This window comes from Theobroma cacao, chromosome 6 (genome assembly GCF_000208745.1).
Source record: "Theobroma cacao cultivar B97-61/B2 chromosome 6, Criollo_cocoa_genome_V2, whole genome shotgun sequence".
NCBI classification, from domain to species: Eukaryota; Viridiplantae; Streptophyta; class Magnoliopsida; order Malvales; family Malvaceae; genus Theobroma; species Theobroma cacao.
Window position 1 is genome coordinate 92,183 of NC_030855.1, and position 21,166 is coordinate 113,348.

Genomic DNA, 21,166 nt, shown 5'->3' on the forward strand with positions numbered 1-21,166 from the left:
TATTATGTATTTTATTTTATTGTTACTCTAATTTACTTACTTATTTTATAAAAAAATTAAATTCACAAAAATGGATTAAAAATTTAGAATAAGATAATTATTTAAATATCCAACGATGGAATTTTGATTAGAAAATGGTAGTGACAATTTTTTAAAATAAATATTAAAGTGAGAAGAATTTTACTAGCTCCACCAAAGTATTGAGAGTCTTAAAATTTTTTCATATGAGAATTAATTAAATTCATAAGAATAAAATATCAATGGGTTCAGGGTATAATTTCACAAAAAAAACTACATTCGACACAACATCCCTTCTTAACCCTGTGTAAGCAAAGAGCGCTAATCAGTGTTTAACATGCAACTAGCTAAAGCTAGCCATTTACTGGCCTATGAGGTGTCCTGCCAGCATTATGTTCTTCGACAACCGGTACTTGTAAGATAACCAAGGAGATTGATGTAGGTAAATCTAGCAATTTGTGTTAACGTGTCGTAAACGTATTAGATAAGATTAGACCCTAAATACGTTAAGGCTAAACACGAACACGACACGTTTAATATTCGTGTCTGAAATTTAAAACACATACACGTATACGTTTAATACACATGTAATACGTTTATTAAATGTGTCAATATACGACACGACAGGATTAATAACATGTTTAACATGATTAATACGTTTAACACGATTAACACGTTTAACACGATTAAATAAAAATATTTACAATTAAATATAATTTTATTATTTAAATTTAAAATCTATAATTATAAAATAATTATAACAAAACAAAAATAATAATAACATCAAATAATCACCAAAAGTTAAAAATTAGGGTTGAGCATGTATAATTATATTATACTCTTTATAAAATTAAAAAAAATACTTATTAAAATAATTATTTAAAATTATTTATATAAGGTTAAAATAGTTTTTAATTATTAATTTTTAATAGGTTAATAAATGCGTCACGTATACACGTTTAAACACGATAACATGATTAAGTAGACGTTTTTAAACGTGTTTTAAATGAGTTTGTCTTGTCTGACACGTTAAGACACAAAAATTTTCATGTCTTAACGTGTCAGATACGATTAGACACGAAACACGTTAAGATTAAACTCAAAACCTATTTAACCCCGTGTCTTCTCGTGTCGTGCTCAAAATTATCAGATCTAGATGCAGGTAGGATGTTGTTTTTAATGTCTTTATCAATGTAAACTAAAGGAATCAAGCACAAGTAATATTTATTGGTGAAAGAAATGTAAAAACCAAAGGGTGGTGGATATGTGCATAGGGAACCTTTGTTAGCTGTATTGAAAATGTTTGTTTTTTGTAATATTTAATAAAAATGTTTACCTGAATCATGCGTAAATGAATACATAAGACGTTTGTGTTATACAAGTGTGAATGTGATAGAGGACAGGACACCAAAATGTTTGACAAAGTGATTAGCAGTAAAGCAGACGTCTCGACGTGATCTTAACTATTAATTAAGCATACTAAGTTGTTGCAAGAGGCTGGAGAGATTTTATAGACACAGATGCAAAAGCAAAGGAGAGAAGAGAAAAGACAAGATAAAGAAAAGGGTAAAAAGAAAGGATATTTTTATCCCTGCAACAAATTAAGACCGCAAAGCCTTAAATGTGGAATTACAAATGCGGTAATAACTTTTAACAGTGACACCTGTTTTACCTTGCTTGTTCGTTTTCATTTCCTTTTTCTCAAGAAACATTGTTTTTTGGATAAAATATTTTATTATTTTTAACTTTCAATCATAATTACACATAAATCTATTAATTTACAAAATAAACACCATATCTTAAATTGTTTAACAACATTAATATTTAAATTAAAATATCATTTTTTTTATTTTTTTAAATTATACGACCGAATCTAAGTCAATTCAGACCAAATTTCTCGAAAGTATCAAACCTAGTGTTCCCAAGACCACCAAAATCAGTATTCCCCAAAGAGCATTGAATCCGTGCTCCATATAGAGCACCCTTATCGATGCTCTCGAGGGGAAGAAGCCAAATCTGGTGCCAATCAAGGAAGAGGTAGGGAGTTTTTTCTTTTACAATTTCTTCCATACCTTTTGTTCCATTAAAATCTATTCGGAAAGCATCCATCATGCATGTAACATTGACAACTTATCAAGGGAAACAGTTTCACAAATTGATTTGGACTTAGATGTGGAACAAGGAAAAGAGATAGGTAATAGAAATTCAGAGGGAAAATCAAAGATAAACAAAAGCCATTAAGCAAGAAATAACAAAAATAGGTAAAGCAATAGAAGATTTTGGAGAGAAAATTCAAAAAGAATCAATTTATGGAAAAAATCTCAAATTTAGAATTTCAAAATCTCAAGTATTCATCATCCAAAACCTACTTGAAATTAAATTAACATTGATATTTATAACTGAACCTAAATAGCAATAAAAATGCATAATACCAAATACAACCCTAAAACACTAATAATTGGAAAGACGTAAAATAACTTACTAATTAATGTAAAATAATCTAAAAAAACTAAAATTGTCATGACCCAGCACTCTCTTCGAGCCCGTGACAACCGCCGCGAAGTCTCGATAATCATTCATTACTCTGTATGTCAATCGAAACCTCGCAAGGCCCTTGCATCAGTTTTCCACTTCCCCTGTGAGCAATAGTCACTAAATATAGAGTTTTAAGAGAATATAAATTATTTTAGATCGAAAATAATCAAAATAAAATTTTGACCACACAAGGGTATTTTGGTCATTTTTACTTGAAAATTTCGAAACCTGATAAAAATACAACATATGGTAGAAAGATATCCATTTTCGATTCCAAATAAATTTTTGCAATCTAAATCATCCATTTGGAGTGAAAAGTTGACTAATTAGACTAAATAAAAATATTCGATAATATATTCCATTTTCTTATAAAATAATTTTTATAGAACTATGCATAAATAATTTTTGTAGCGTGAGAACAAAATAAATTCATACACATAGTAATACAGTAAACCAGGTATTCAAAATTATCCTACAGTGGCATATGGACCCCGAGATAACCAAAAGTGTGCAAGAATGTAGACCTACGATTTCCAAGGAAGTAAGTCCAAAAGAAATCCTTGATGAAATCGACTGCCTACAGATTATCTTGAACCTGAAATGGTTAAAAAAGAAAGGGTGAGTTTTCATAAACTCAGTGAGTAAACAAAGTCCGTCATTAACATCTAAAGCCGAGTAAATGGAGACAGTTAACTTTTCATCATACCATAATCCACAACATTTTGTACTTGTTTCAAATCATATAAAACAACACATTTCATTATAATACACATCACGACTTATGATTTTCTTAAAAACTTGGCTCGTGCCAAAAATCATACTCGGTGATACCTTGGCCGAGGCATTCAACCGAGTCCGCCAAGGTTATTAAGTTAACAACTACTCATAAAAACATAGTTTAGCCATCCCTTGGCGTTGGCAGAGTTCATCCTCAAGTGGTGGTTCGGCGTGAAGTGAACTCTATCGTACCTTAGGAGATATCCTTCGCGCCTCTCATACTAAGGTAAATATAACGGGGTTTACCGTGCCCCTCTAATAGGCTGGTCCACGGAAACCCGCCTACTGCAGTGGCTAATTAAATAACCCACCAATCAATAAAATTTTGACAGCATAACGTGGCTAACATAATACTACCCAGCCTGTCAAAGGAAAACAACAGTTTATATATTTCACAACTCAAAAACCCAGCCACATATGTCATCACGTATCAGTTCATAAATCATCAATTCCAAACGTAGGTACGTAAACTTAAATATATAGGCAACATCAAAGGTTGGTCTCCACATACTCACATTTTCAAAAACATTATTGAATTGTAAAATAAGTCATAAACCTTATTCCTTAAATCGATTATTAGTCATAAAACATAAAATTCATTTAGGTTCAATATTCTTAAAATCATAAAAACGATTGTAAAAATACTCTAGATAGATAAGATGAACAGTGGTTACTCACTTTGACGGGAATTTACAACACTCTTAGTCTTGATCCTCGGGTGCAATACCTTTGCCCTTATCCGAGGGCTCACCACCTATACATAATGTGCAACAGGAAATTTAATATACTTATGCTAAATTGTCACAAAACTATTCTATGTTCTATATGAATGCATGCAATGAAATGGGAGGTGTTCGGCCTATCGCGCACTATACACTATTTAATCGATCTAAATGTCCAATTCGATTCCAATTAATTTATTGCACTTCCAGTACTCCCCAAAATTCCACACACTTCAATAAAAATCTATTCTAAGTGCAATTACCAAAATATCCCTCATTATTGTGCAAATTGCTAACTAACGGGAGTAAAATTTTTCGGTACCCGTTTTCGATTTTCGGTATTCCTAAGCACCAAATACAATCTAAAGGGCATGCAAAACAACCAAATTCATCATCAAACCTCACCCATAAAATTCGGCCAAGATAGGTTCTATAATGGGCATGTGGATTTCTTGCTTAATTTTCATACTAAATGTTACTAAACACCTAAAAACACTAAGTTACCTTGAAATTCAACTAAATTCATCACCAACTTTCTCTCTCTAAATCTGGCCAGCATATTGCCCCTCATGAAAACTTGAATTTAATTCATGGAAAATGGAAAAGAATGCATGGGCAAGATGAATTTCAAGCTTAATATTAAAAATCTTACCTTTAGTCATCAATTTCTTGAAAATTCAATAATTTTTCCTTAGTTTTTCCTCCCTAGGGTTTTTCTTTTCTTTTCTTCTCTTTTCTGCAGGTGCTGGTCAGCCTTGAAATGCTGAGTGGAAGAGTGTGGGCTGGTTTTTAAATGGCAATATAAAAATATTAAATTTTTGACACATGTCACCTTTTTATTGGTCCACTTGTTTTAACTTAATTTTTAAGCCTTTTCTCACCACCACAAATGCTCTAATATTTATCCATAGCATAAAATAATAAGAGGTAGAATTTTGGAGCTTGACAAATGTCATGGTGGTGTAAAATTACAATTTTGCCACTATGGTGGTAAAATTACCATTTTACCCCTATGCTTTGAAAAATATCGAAATTAAATTTTTTTTTCACTTCTTAACCTCAAATCATACTCCAATACTCAAATCATACTGTAATAAGTCAAATGGAGTCAAAAAATCTTTTCTAAAAATTCTCATTTTGTCTCCAAGTGGCAAATGACCATTTTACCCTTGGATAGTGAAAATTTCGTTTGACTCCAAATTGATCCTCGAACTCCAAATCACCATATTAAACCATTCTGGTACTTTAATATCTTTAATTTCATCTCAAATTCTCTATTTGATCTAGTTCGAGGCTTAAATCAACTTTGTTGTACCTCTAGGTACAATACCTACTTTTGTAAATTTTTCGGGACTCTCCTAGCATGCAATCATGCTATCATCACATGTATATCATGACAAGTATTTTATAAGGTCGGGCTTTACAAAAATAGCCTAAATATGTGTAGATTACAATCACATTTGTAAAATATAAAATAACGTCCTAAATAACTTAATCTCCCAACTATTGTATTTCTGTCCATTGGACAATTTTAAGGAATTGATAGACATGACCAAAGTAATTAAAAACACATCAACACAATCATTACTTAAAAAAGGTTGACCAATTGCAGGAAGTGGAATTAACACAATACAGAAGGTCTCCAAAGCTTTCAATCAATGTGACTGAAGCCCAAGCGTATGAAAAAGAGAACTTAGTCCTATTGAAAGGACAATTATGAGGCCAACCATATTTCAGAAATATTTGGAAAAAAAATACACACACACACACATATATATATATATATATATAAAAGAAGCCAATCATGTCCAATGTAAATTGATTCAATTAAACATTCAACCCTTGGTAGGTAAAGTTTCTAGAGGATAAAAAGAGTTAACTCAAGATGAAAGTAGGTCTTGCGACTCATAGAAGAATTGAGGTGGAGAGATATAAAAGCAGAGAGACTGATGGATATAGCAAGGAAACAAAATTATTGCAAGTTTTTATTAGACATACCGTTTCTAATGTTAGGGCAAGCTTTGGGAGATTTGGATAGATGTTTCTTGTGGTCAGCGGGATCTGTTGAGTATAGCATTTGTGCCAAAAAGAAAAAGTAAATTTTGATAATAGTCAAGAGGATAGCATTTATTTACAAATCAAAGTATAACTAGCGACCCAAACATATTGTATAAGTACATGGACAAATTTTAAAATCAAAAGTATATGGAATCATGCACAAGAAGGTAAATGCACTTTGATTGTAATTGGAAAGAAATGGGGGAAATGAAATGCACAAGTATAAGAAACTAAATAGACTTTATATGACCAATCTAACATGAAATTAGGGCTTGAAGGTATAGTTTGAAACTATAACAATCACTGTATAAGATTCTCTTAATCACAGATAATTGCCTGGTTTTTTAAGGTTTCAAAAAATCACTTTTCTTTGTTAAGCAGTGTTACATCCTAAATTAATTTGCTTGAATCTTTACTGTTACCTTATATTCAAGGCAAGCCTTTCTAATTATTAAATGGACTTTAATTAAAAGTTAGTATTTGTTGTCATGTACGTTGCATGTGAATATTTATATCTTAATTTATTATTAAATAATATATAAATATAAATGTTTAATATGGTTACAATTTTTTTAAAATATAATAGAGCCAAGTAAATATTTTTGATTACTTAACTTTTCATGATATTTTATTTTGGTCACTTAACTTCGAAAAATAACATTTGATCATTGATATTTATAAATGTAATTGTTTTGGTCACTCAATCATTAAACAAACCTACCAGTTGGCATTCCATAGCACCATTATTTTGTCATGTAGCACATTCACATTAAAAGTAACCGAAGCATTATCTTTCATAATTGGGTGACGTAAATAAAAACTATCAAAAAGTTCAGTGATCAAAATAAAAAATCTTGAAAAATTGAGAAAGACACAATATATCTCATTTTCCCCTTTGTGTGTGTCTATTATTATTATAATTATCAAATATTATTGAATTTAAATTAATTTCTTTATCATAAAAATAATTTTTTCCTTTCCACTATTGTTTTTGTTTTCTTTTATTATTTTTCTCCTCTTTTTTTCTTCCTTTTCTTTACCAATTATTTTAGTGGATTGATAAAGAGCACTTAATAATGAAAGTATTGAAATAGCAGGACATTTTATTGTTCTATTTAACAGCATATATTCAATAAACATTCTAATCTACAAGTTATTAGAGAGAACTAAAAGCAAAAAGGAACTAAACCATGAGAGCATCTAGAGTAAATTACCTTATGATCGTTTAACGATTGAGATTTTTTTTGTTTTGGTTATCCAATTATGATAGAAAAAGTTTTGGTCATTTGGGACATGACTATGCCACTTAGCAAAATATGGTGATGTGAAATGTCAAATAACATATTTGTTATCTTTCAACGACTAAATAATCAAAACAACTCTTACAAACATTAATGACTAAAATGCTATGTTTCAAAATTAAGTGATCAAAAAGGTAATTTTTAGTTGTTAAATTTATTGTTATAATTAAAAATTATAATGAATTTTTTTTTTATAAATGACAATTTAAAAACAAGAGGAATAAAGATGCCTGTTTTTACTAATCAAAGTTCTATATATAACTCAAGTGTTGATACAATTGGCAAGCTTCAATCAATAAAATTAAAGCTAGAATCAAGATAGAACAACTTGAATCAAGCTAAGAAAGAAAAGCTAAAATTAATCTAGATTGATTAAAAAAGGTACTCAATGCATATGTTGGCGCAATTCATGTACATAAGTCTCTCCTAAACGTGTGTAATTGGTGTTTGAAGACAAACATATTTATAAGATGAGGGTCAATAGATTTGTTTCTCTACTTATGTTGAAAGATAAAACACAACGCAATCTTGCCAGTCACTCAATGCTTTATCACAATACTAAAGTTTCGAGTGATATGTTGCCTTCACGTCATGGAATTGATTCTATTTAACCTACACATGTATGGTGTAAATGGGTTCTTGTGATAGGAAGAAGAAGCATTGCAAATAAGTTAAGGATGTACTAAAGGAGGCAAAGAGGAAGATCAAAGCAGTTTCTGAAGTACTGAATGTCATGGCAAGTAGAAGAGAACAAGAAGAGAATAAGTAGACAATGTATAAAAGGGTTAGAGAGAAACTCTGAGTGAGAGTAAGGTAGTTTTCCCAAAAGTGAAAAGTCCCCTTAATGAATTGTGAAGGCTTTATATATAGTGCAAAAAGTGATGGTTACAAGGAAAGGCTTTAATGCACTTAATGAATGATATTATTAAAGAGAGTTTTAATATTAAGTAGCCATTATTGAGAATTAATGTCGAGTAACGGTTAAAAACTCATTATGTGACTGTTGAAGTAATAAAATGTAATAAGACTTGTTCTTGAGTAGAAGCTAACAAAGAAAAGTTGTACGTGAATAGGTACAAAAGAAAAAGCAGCATATGAACAGATACAAGAAAATAAGGTAAAATAGGGAAACACTTATACTTTAGGAAAAAATTAAAAGAGAGACCTCTAAACTATCTCCACATCTAAGTCACCAAGCCAAACTCTCCAGAACATTCTAAGATGAAAGTAACCCATAAACCCTACCACTTATTCCAGATTACTTTCATTGTCATTTGTGCGAAGTAGTTGTTCTATTTGTAGTAGTTATTCCACATGGAGTAATGCTCCACTTATTCTAGTTGTTCCATGTGACGTAGTAATTCACTTGTAATTATTGTTTTCATTATTCTCTGTATAATATTATGCTATAAAATAATTCTTTAGATAATATATATTAACCAAAATCAAGTATCTAGATGTTGCTCTCTGCATAAGAATTCTTGCTTAAAAATAAGTCTTATGCATTAATTTAGAGAAAAGTTTTGTTTTGTATTATAATGCATTATATTGTAACATCTTGGGCAGTAAGGCCTCAAGTAGTAACATGTTACTATCTTGTATAAGATGTGATGCCATTATTTTGTCTAATATTTGATTGATTATGCAATAATATTATTTTCATATAAAATAAGATTTTCAAGATATAAATGGTAATAGGAAAATTAATCTTTTTCATAAAAACCTTGATTATGTGTGCCTTATAAATATGAAGCTACCATGAACAATTTTCCTTATTCAAATTCAAAGTAAAGCAAAACAAAGTTAAGAGTAAAGTCAGTTCTTTTGCAAATCTTTTCAAGCAAGCAAGTTTTTCTTCTTTTTGCAATTTCTTGCTTGATATTTTTTCTTATTTTTCAAAAATTGAATTTCTCTTACTTGTTGTTGCCCCCTGTATGAAATTTTTTTTAATTGAAATACGAGAAAAGAAGATTTTTCATGCATGAGATGAGGTTTTTTTTATGTATGTATATATACATATTGTAAAACCCGACCCTATAAATACATGTCATGATATACATGCATTGAGTAGCATGTTATTAGACTAGGAAAGTCCTAAGAATAGACGAAACCTGATATTTTACCTAACGGTACACTTAAATTGATTTAACCTCGAACTAGTTCAAATAGGAATTGTAGGATGAAATTTAATATTTTATAGTCCAGGAATGACTAAAAATGATTGTTCGGAGTTCGAGGGTTCATTTGGGGTAAAATTAGAAATTTTGATATTCAAGGGCAAAATCGTCATTTTGCCACCTAAGATAATAATTTGATCATGGAGTGAAATTTTTGACCAAGATTAACTATTTGGAGTATAATTTAATGATAGGAAGTGAAAAAGTTTAATTCTGGTGATTTTTGGAGTGTAGGGGCAAAATCGTAATTTTGCCACCCACGGACAAAATTTGAGATTTTGAGAGAATTTAGATCAAATTTGACAAATTGGAGAATGGTATGAGTATAAGGGATGAAAAATATGTCTATGGGCAATTTTTCAATTTTTGGGGCAAAAATGTAATTTTTGACTTTTACGGGGGCAAAAGTGTAAATTTCAAAAATTACTCCACCGAGACTTTGGATGAGTCTGAGAATTTTATCTAAGCTATGAATATATGAGACAAGTGTATGGTGAAAATTTGGAAACAAATGGATGAAATTTTAAAAATGGGCCAATGGGAAAGTGACACGTGGCATTTTTTTAATGAAATAATATTATTTTAATGAAAAGTCAGCCCATTTAAACCCAATTTTAGAGTGCTGGCCGGCCATAAGGAAGAACAAGAGAGGAAATAGAGAGGAAAGGAAGAAAAAAAGAAAAACCAAAGAGAAACAAGAAAATTCAAAGGGAAATTCGCGGTTTTCGACCGTTTACGCGTCTAACGGTAAGATTTTTCGATTTTAGCTTGATTTCTACCTTTCCTATGCCTTTATTTCCATTTAGCATGCTTGAGGAGAGAGATCAAAAAGTGATATCAAGGGCTGGACGAAATTCTAGGGGAGAGAAATTGAAATTTTTAGGTTTTGATTTTTAGTTAAATTGATAGTTTTAGTTAGTTAAATGTGTTTAGAAATTAAATTGGGCAAGAAATCATTAAATTTTCACAATACCCACTCTTGGCTGGATGCTCAATGCTGTACAATGATGATGAATTGATTTTATTCTAAGGAAAATGAAGAGAAAATGATGAAAAACGATTAAACGTGATAGAAAAACAAAGTAGAAAATTAACCGAGTTAATGTCCCATTTTTGGCCGAATTTTCCAAGGAAGGGAGTGAGCTGATTTTGTTGTTTTTAGAAGGTTATTGGCTGATATTTAATGGTTAGAAATGTTGGAGAGAGAATGGGATGATTTAGAGCTAAAATGGAGCGCGTTAGCAATTTATCGGGCAAAGTGCCAAAAATAGGTTAATACCGCGTTTAAGCCGTTTTAGGCTATTGCATTTCATACCATGCATTAGTATAGGATTTAAGTTAATTATATAGTGATTTAGCATCAATGTGATGAATTGTGTAAATTTTTGTAATGTGTCTAGGAGGAGAGCCTTCCGGAAAAGGCAAAGAAGTCGTACCCGACGAGTAGTGATCGGGGCGCTTAGAAAGCTTTTAGTTTGTACAAACGGTGAGTAAACTTATTATTATTGTAAATTATCTAGAGTTTATTTTTAAATGCCCTTTATGTATTTTATGAAATGAAAACGAGATTAAAACGGGATTTTTGATGTTTTAGGAATAAATGTGACAAATAAAAATATATTGTATTGATTATGAAATTGAGTAATTGGAGGCTACAAATTGACTTGAAAAATATATATTTTCCTAGGAATGGCTTATGAGAAATGAGTATATGTGGCTATATTTTGTGAATGCATTGGGAAATTTATGTAAGTTGTTTTACTATGCAGGCTGGATAAATAAATAAAAGCCACGTTATACTGTCGAAATTTTATTAAAATTGGTGGGTTAGTCACTGCAGTGACGGGTTTCCGTGGACTGCCTATTAGAGGGGCACGGTAAACCCAGTTATATAGTTACTCCGGTTGTAGAGGCGAGGAGGGTAACTCCTGGGGTAGTATTAGAGCTCACTTCACGTCGAACCCCCACGTGAATGTGTAACTCGGCCAACGCCAAGGAACGGCTGGTTTTAAAAATAAAAATGTGTTTCACGTGTGAATATTTTAACACCCTTGGCGGACTCGGTTAGATGCCTCGGCCAAGGTATCCCCGAGGATTAGTTTTGGCTTGAGCCTTGTTTTAATAAAAGACATAAGCCTTAACAACTGTTTTGGTAAATTACAAATATTTTATGGTTTAAGAAATAAATTGAAAACATTATGAAATGGGTTGAAATTTGTTGTTTAAACTTGCCTCCATTTTACTCGCCTTTAGATATTTATGATAATGTCTGTTTACTCATTGGGATTGCAAAATCTCACCCAACTCCTTTCCACCCATTTCAGGTTCAGTATAGACTGTAGATAGCTGATCTCATCGAGGACTACCATTGGATCTGCATTTTCCAAACCGTAGGTTCACAGTCCTCTTTACTTTTGTTTATTCGGGGGCCCTCTTGTTATTGTAAATTAAATTAAATATTTTGGCTTACTGTATTTCAGTATGTATAAATTTATTTAGCTTTTACGCTATAAAAATTATTCACGTATAACTCTATAAATATTGTTTTATAAGAAAATAGAATATTTTCCTTAATATTTCTTTTATTTTCTTATTATATTCAAATAACCGTAATTTCGTTTTAAATGAAGATTTTAGACTTTTAAACTCATTTTGAATATGAATTATGTATTTTGTACTTGTATATTACGTTTTAGCCAGTTTTGAAATTTTTGAGAAAAAAATGACCAAAATACCCCTGTGTGGCGAAAATTTTATTTTGATTGTTTTTTATCTAAAATAGTAAATATTCTCTAAAAACTCGATATTTAACAATGATTGCTCACAGGAAATGAAAGAAACTGATATGTAAGCCTTGCGGGGTTCCGGTTGGCATTCCGGATAATGAGTGTAAATCGGGATGTCGCGGCGATTGTCATGGGCCTGAGGGAGGTTCCGGGTCGTGACACATATGCTCAAGTAGACAAACATATTGTTTAATTTTAGAGAAGAGCAAAGAGTAAGAATTATTTAAGTTTCAAAATAAAATTATCTTGATAAGCAAACAAAGGAAAAAAAATTTCTTGAAATAGGTATTTACATCAAGTCTCAATACCAACAATTTATGATTTATAACTCAAAGCAAAAGTCCCAAAGAAGATTTTGAGAAACAATGACTTTTATTTTATTTTTTTACTTTTTTCAAAAATTAGACATACTAAAATTTTTAAAAAAAATTAATTTAGCTTTTTTTAAATATTAAACTCATGGCTAGGGCTGTGCAAACGGATAGTTCGGTTAATTCGATTACTGGATATTCAGTAACCGAATTAACCGAACTCCTATATAAAACTAACCAAAACCGAACCGAAGTAAAAAACTAACCGAACTAACCGGAACCGAACTAACTTGGTTAGTTCGGTTCGGTTACCAAAAATCGAATTTAATAATTTTTTTTTACAAAACAAAAAATTAAATGTTATTTACTCTCTTTCGGCATCTCTTTACTCCCAAATGAGGCTTGTGTGACAAAATATATGAAACAAAGGTACAGTCAACTTTAATGGAGACACAAAAATTTCTAGTACCCCAAAAGTTCCTACAACTCCCCTGAATATATTCAAGAAATAGAGCAAGAAATATCCCACAGCAGCACAACTATAACCAAAAATCAGGGAAAGATGCTGCACTTTTACAACAATTCAGATATGCAAAACGAAAAAAGGACCTGCATCATTTCGATCCTTATAAATTTCAACATAGTAGAAAAGCAAAAGATCCAACAACAACAAGAACATCCAACAACTAACAACTACCATTACTGTCATGATAATTAAACATACAAAACAACAACAGAGGGGGGTTCAGATGGAAGGAAAGATGCAGGAGACAAGAGTGGTGCAACAAAGGGAAGTGCAATGGCAGGTGCTTGGGTTGGATTTTCAGCAGCAACCTAAAATATAAAATTCAAGAATAAAGACTATCAATAAAGGCTAAACTTTTTCAAGAATACAATAATATAAAATTGTTAATTTGATAAATATTTAGGAGTATATTTATCAAGTACTAAACATTACTTGATTACCTTAAAGATTATCAAATACATTGTCTACTGCAATCTTTGACAACTCTACAATACATAAACAAGAATGTAAGAAATAAAACAATAACATATTAACAATTGAAATAGCAAAAATGAAATGATGATATAAATAAAATACTTACCTTCATCAACTTTCTCAAGCTCTGCCAAATCATTCTTAGTGTCATGAAGATAATAGAAAGGTCCACGTAGCCAATCCTGAGCACAAATAAGAACTTGCACCATCGTAGGCATTAAAGAACTCCTATATGCATCAAGCACACGACCACTGGTGCTAAAAGCTGATTCCGAAGCAACTGTGGATGGAAGAATCGCTAATACATCACGAGCTAGTAAGGCAAGAGTAGGATACCTATGACTATTGAGTTTCCACCAAATGAGAACATCAAAGTCATCATTATCGGTTGCATCAGGCTCATTTAAACTCAAATACTTCTCCAATTCCGAATTATCCTCTTCCCTACCAATTGCAATCTTATACCTCTTAAATTCATTCAGAAGAGCAACACTAGCACTAGAGTCAACATCATCATTAAATTCTGAAATTTGGCTCACTTGGGATTGGCTATTGTCACCAACTATCTCAAAAGGAGGTTGTACATTTTTTTGGTATTCAACAAGCAACTCTTCCATTGTTTTCTTCAAACTCACACAAATCGATGAAGCCTGCTCATTCGAATACATTTTCCTCAAACAAAACTCCACAAATACAAGTTTTTTCCTTGGATCAAGAACAGAGGCAACATAAAGTAGCTTATTCATTTTTTCTATATTTCCCCAATACTTATCAAATTTCTCTTTCATTTTCTTTGCCATTGTTTTGCAACTCAACATCAGGATGCCTTTGTCTATCTCTCAAAATGCAATAAATACCACAAATATCATCAAGAAAAGTATTAATAGTGGCATAAGAAGTACTTGAAACTTTTACTGTGAGTGTGTAAAAATGTTTCAAGAAAAGATTCAACCTCCTAACATTTTCCCAATCCTTATGTTCAGGTATCCCATCTCCCATCAACAAATCAGTTCTATATTGAGAATCAGCTTCTTCAAATAAAGTAAAGGCTTCTTCAAACTTTTGAGCTGTTTCTAACATCAAGTAAGTGGAGTTCCATCGAGTACTAACATCCAAACACAACAAATTTTTTGATTGAATATTTGCAGACTCAACACATTCCTTGAACTTTGCTAACCTAGCAGGTGACTGTCTCACATATCTAACTGGCCCTCTGATACAAGCAATTGAATTATTCATTTCCTTTAATCCATCAGTGACAATGAGATTAATGATATGTGCAATGCATCTCATATGTAGGAATTTGCTTTCTAAAAAGCTATTTCCTAAAAAGTTTAATTTTTTCTTCAAATATGTTATTGCAACATCATTGGAACTAGCATTATCAACAGTAATAGTGAAAACCTTACTAATCCCCCAATCACGCAAACATTTACCAATCATTTTTCCAATGGCCTCACCTTTGTGACTATAAATGGGACAAAAGTTTAAAATTCTCTTGTGTAATTTCCAATCATTGTCTATAAAGTGAGCCATAAGACACAAATAATTCTCTCTTTGAATTCATGTCCATGTGTCTGTGGTCAGAGAAACTCTAAAAGAAGATGTTCTCAATATATACTTGAAATGGTTCTTTCCATCAACAAAAATGTTAAAGCAATCTCTAGCAACAGTCCATCATGATGGCACAATAAATCTAGGACATGAAGTTGCCACGAATTCCTTAAATCCTTCCCCTTCTACAAATCTGAAAGGTAACTCATCTCTAATGATCATCTTAGCTAGAGACTTTCTAATGGCTTCTTGACTAAATTTCCAAGTTCCTATGGACCCATCCCCTGATTAAAAAGCTAACTCAGTTTGAGTAGAATCATTAGTAGAACTAGGAAACTTTTTGCAAGAATTCATGTGATTCTTCAATGAAGTTGTGCCATTATATTTAGTATTAGTAGAAAGTACCCTATCACAATAATTGCATCTAGCTTTTTGTTCACCTTGATCATTGACGAATCTGGTGAAGTGTTTCCAAACTTCAGACCTCGATGGAAGTGCTTTCCGTTTCTTAGAATTGACAGCATCACTTTCATTAGTGGAGATTATAGTTTGCTGTGTAGTTGGTGTTGGTGACGCTGACGGCATGGCAATAGGAGTAGATTGCGTAGCAGCATCACTAGGAGTAGAAGCTGGAGCTGGATTATCGCTTTCACTTGCCATTGAAATCTTCAACCTGTCACTCAAAAAAATTAATTAATTAGCAAATTTGTCATGATAACTTTTTGTTTGAAAAAATTAAATGCTAAAAAATTTGTAAAAGGAATAATGGGCTAAACTTAATCAATCAACTTTACACCTTGAAACATAAGAAAAAGAAAATATCAGTCAAAGAACCTATAACTATGTTAGACATGTAAAATGGAAGGAAAAAATGATATCAGTCAAAGAAAATATCAGACTTTGTACTTCTAATTGTTAAGAGCTTAAGTGTGTTCTAACTAAATGGTTGTCCATTGAATTCAAATGAGAAAATTCTTCTTGTATTCAAAGATTAATTGTTCAAGGGAGCTTGAAATAGTAAGTGAACATAAATGTCATGCCAATATTTTCATTTTAATATTGATGGAAGAAAAAATTAACGTATAGTACTATCACATTCAATAAATAAAATTTGTGCTTATATTATATTGGAGGAACAAAAAGTCCATTGATGCAGTGGGATGGGTTAAAAATCCAAGTTCTACTCCATGAAATTACGTTCCCATTATTATCCCATATGAGGTTCATTGAGTAAGGATGTAAGGTCTGCATCCATGGAGCTTAAGTGTATGTTTGGGGAAGGTATACTACATTTTATGTAATGAAACATTCCAATTTCAATAAATAAAAATGGACATTTACTAATATTTATCTTATTTAATTTTGCTAAAACTTTTATACAATTTTTGTCGACAGAATTTAATTTCTTAAATGTAAAATCATTACTGTCATGATAATTAAATATACTGTCATGATAATTTAATTATTGAAAGCAAATGTAAGGTTTGAATTTGGTCCTTGATGAGTTGAGTAAAGCCAAACTTCTACTTGACATGGTTTTAATTTTTACTGGTTTTGTCGTGATGCATTAATGCATAGGCTCAACAAACTCAAATCCAAAATCAATAAAGCTACTGCTATAATCAACCCACCACTTTGTGAACAGATTAATCAAATCATTAGGCCTTTGGGTTATTATTAGGGAAGAAAAAGGAAAAGATAAAGAAAGTTATAACATATATATCTATCTATCTATCTCTTTATATATATATCTCCATCAAGTTTACAGGTAAGATAGAAAAAAGAGAAGGAGAAAGCATATAGGTCTAGTTGCGAATAATCTGTGCTATTTCAATCATTGCATGCAATACAAAGAAATAATTAAGATTGCATCACCTCCGAAAGTCATCAAAAATATTATTTTCCATGTATACCACTACCATAGCCCTATCTATTTGTTCCAATGCTCGGGCCAAAATAACTAATAAACTAATCTCGTGAATAATGTAATTACACAGTACTGGGAAATTAATACCAATTTGTTCAAATCTGAGATTAAATGTTTGTTTTTATATTAGTTTGTACTATTTACACTAACACACTTATTACATTACTATACTTTTATTCAAACTCAGATTTGAAGAAGAGAAAGAAAAAGAAAAAGAAGAAAAACCCTAACCCAAATAAAAAAAAGCAAAAAATCAGAATTAAAGAAAAAGAGAAAGAAGAAAGACTAAACAAAAACTTTGAGTTGAAAAAGAAAAAATCAAATTTGAATAATAGGGCTTACCGATTGAGATGGAAATCAGAGAGAGAGAGCCTTTGAAATCGACGATCACTGTGGTGCGTATGTGTGAGAGTTTGAGAGAGAGCCTTTGAAGATGGACTGGAGATGGACTGGAGAAGAGAAAGCAAAGAGTGGAGATGGACGGCTCACAGGGGATAGATTCGCCTGAAGATGGACTGGAGATGGAAGGCAGAAGGCTCACGGGGGGACGACAGAAACCATAAGGCTGAAAGGGATAATTGAGATTGGGAATATTTAGATTTAATAGTTTTTTAGGTAAAATGTCTAAAATGACCTTCGGTTAGTTCGGTTAGAAAAATGTCTAACCGAAATCGAACCGAAATAATTATACTAACCGAACTATTATAACCGAAATAATCGAAAAATCGAACTAACTGACCAAAAAAATCGAACTCATTTCGATTCGGTTCGGTTGTTCAGGTCGGTTCCAATTTGCTCACCCCTACTCATGGCATGCTGTGAGCTCATTTTTGCAGAGCTGCGAGCTGTATTTTTTTTTATTTTGACTTTTTATTTTTTTCAAATACTACATCTTTCTTTTTTTTATATTACAATTTTTTTCTTTGTTATTATTATTAATTAATTAATAACTAGTTGCTGCCTTGCGCTTTACCATTGGAGTTATTATTTTACAATATAATTTATAAATTATTTTTAACAATTAAATAATTTTATAGTAATATTTCATCCATTAATTGAGTAATAGAGTGATTGAAAACATGAATGTAAAAAAAATGTTACTAGTGATATTAAGAATATTTTGTGACAAATAATAATAATTGTAAATAATGTCGAAGTACATTTATTTTATTTAGAATATAAGTTTAATAGATTGCTAATTCAAATTTAAATAAAAAATTGATAAGAAAAGATCAAAAAATAAAATAAGAAATTAGACATGAAATTTGCAGAAAAAGTGCTGAAATTGCATTCAATGCATTATCTTGCATTTCAAGATAAATAGACTCAAAAAAATTTAACTATCCCATTTCCATATGATAGATCTAACACTTTAGCTTTCTCTCTTAACTTTTGTACGTTGACCATGAATAATTGAAAAAATCTTTAAATTCTCCAACTTGATAAATGGATATTTAAAAAGAAAAATAGATACTTAAAAAGAGAACACTAACATGTCCTACATAAGCATTTGAAACAAAGGTTTTCTACAATTAAAATTAATACCCTAATACTTCTCTTAAAGTCATGAATTGTATTTTAATTCCAATACTGTTTAAATTTCATAAGTTTAAACCACTTAATAGTAGCTCAATTTCATAAGTTTAAACCACTTAAAGAGCAACTCAAGAAAATTAGAAATATAGCTATACAACCTTGCAATGCTTTGTATTCCATTAACTTAAGAGGCATATTCCCTCATAAATAGCATGACAATGAATAAAAAAATCACTAATTAGAACTAATTAGCCAACTTTTTTTCAACCTTTTCAATGTATACCTTCACAAATTTAGCACCTCTAAAAAATTCTTCTTGTTTAAGACACCGAGAGACATATGTTGCCTTTCCATCTTTAATGTGCAAACCATGAATCATCTTGCAAATTCCAAAATTAACAATTTACATATATGTATTTTTATTATAGCATGCAGACCATCCAAAAGATTTCAGTTTTAATTGGTGAAAAGACATACACAAAATATTTCATGCTTGAGACAATGATATATCACAATTTTTTTATCCAAATGGGATGATAGGTAAAACTTATCTAAATTCAAATACTGACAATACTATTTTGTCGTCAAAATTTCAATCAAATTCTCAAAATCATCAACATTCTTAATATTTTGAAGACTGCCTTTTGATAAGCATTAGTCATTGCATGCAAACATTTGAATACAAAACTAACAAAAAATATTTAACAAAACAATATGAAAAAAAAAAAAACTAAATACCTGTAATAGAACAACGACAAAAATAGCACAGACACTTACCTTCACTACAACTATCAAAACACAATGAGATGAACCTCATAACATGGAAACAAAGAAAAAAAATAAGAATATCAAATCAAAATCACTTGAAAACATAATGATCAAAATATCCTAGCACTAAAAAAAATAATATATTACTATTAAAATTAACATAACCAAAGATAAAAAAGTTAAATATAATCTACAAAACTGAATTATTAAATCACTTGTGCATAAAAAGTGCCAACAAACTTCAAGAACATAGCATTAAACCAAAACAAAAAGGGATAATAGCTCAAGCAATATGAAAAAAATGTCTTTAGTTTTTCCTCTCTTAAACTCATGATTATAATCGCTTTCAATCACCTTCATAAAGCTCGATACTTTCATCCTACCATAAAAATGTACTAAATAATTGAAAAAAAATCTTAAATAATTTGATGGCTTGCGAAAATAGCAAACCCTTCCATGGAAGATCCAAATCCTAGTCTTATTCCTTTTACACATTAAAGGTGTGTAGGATTAAGATATACAGTCGATTTCAAAATTGACTTGAAACCAATGATACATAAAGTTAAGTACGAAATAAGTGCAATATAAGTATTCACTTTAAGGGTATCATCTGGAGGAACATTGGATGTCAAATGAACTTTGAGCAGAAAGAAACCTTTCACATTTCGTATAGTACAAAGTGCTGATTCAATCTGCACTGTTTGTGGGAGAAACATTACCATAGTGAAATTAGACAAAGAAAGGATTATCCTTATAAGCAAGCAAAATAATATTATAGATTATGTCAATTGAAATAATTTGTTAATTATAATGAAATTGATATAGTTTTAACGCTTTAGTACTTCATTCATTATGTCAAAATCTCCATCAGTGTCAACTAATGATGGGTCTATTAAGCACTGTTTGTGGCTAAACCATACCAAAAGATAGCAGGGTCTTCTTTAATATTTGGTCCATTCACTTACTACTTTTTACCTATATACAATTTCATTTAAATAAAGTCAAGAACTTAAAAGACAAAATTATTAATTGAATTAATAAATAATTAAAAAATAAAATCAAGATAAAAAGACTCACATAGTGTCAAATCCTGCTTTGTAAAATAATTATAATGTCATTCACATGCTCGATAGAATGTTTGTATATTTAGGAAGTTCGAGAAATCGTTAAAAGACGATATTGCCCTTAATGGTACCATTGAGTCGATTAAGCCTCGAACTAGTTCAAATAGGAATTTTAAGGTGAAATTAAGAGTTCCACAATTCAAGGATGACTCAAAATGGTAATTGGGAGTTCGAGGATCAATTCGGAATCAAACCGAAATGTTCACTATCTAGGGGCAAAATCGTAAATTTTCCAACCGCGAAAAAATTTTGAGATTTTGAGAGAATTTAGATCGCATTTGACAAATTGGAGAATGGTATGAGTATAAGGGATGAAAAATTTGTCTATGGGCAATTTTTCAGTTTTTGGGGCAAAAATGTAATTTTTCACTTTACGGGGGTAAAAGTGTAATTTTTAAAAATTTACTCCACCAAAACTTTGGAAAAGTCTAGAAATTTCATGGAAGACATGGATAAGTTAAGAGGATTGAGTGGTAGAAAAAGAAAGTCAAAAAGATGGCTAGAAAAAAATAAAATAACAAAATATTCAAAAGGTGAATAAAATAATAATATTTTATTAAGCCTATTAAAAG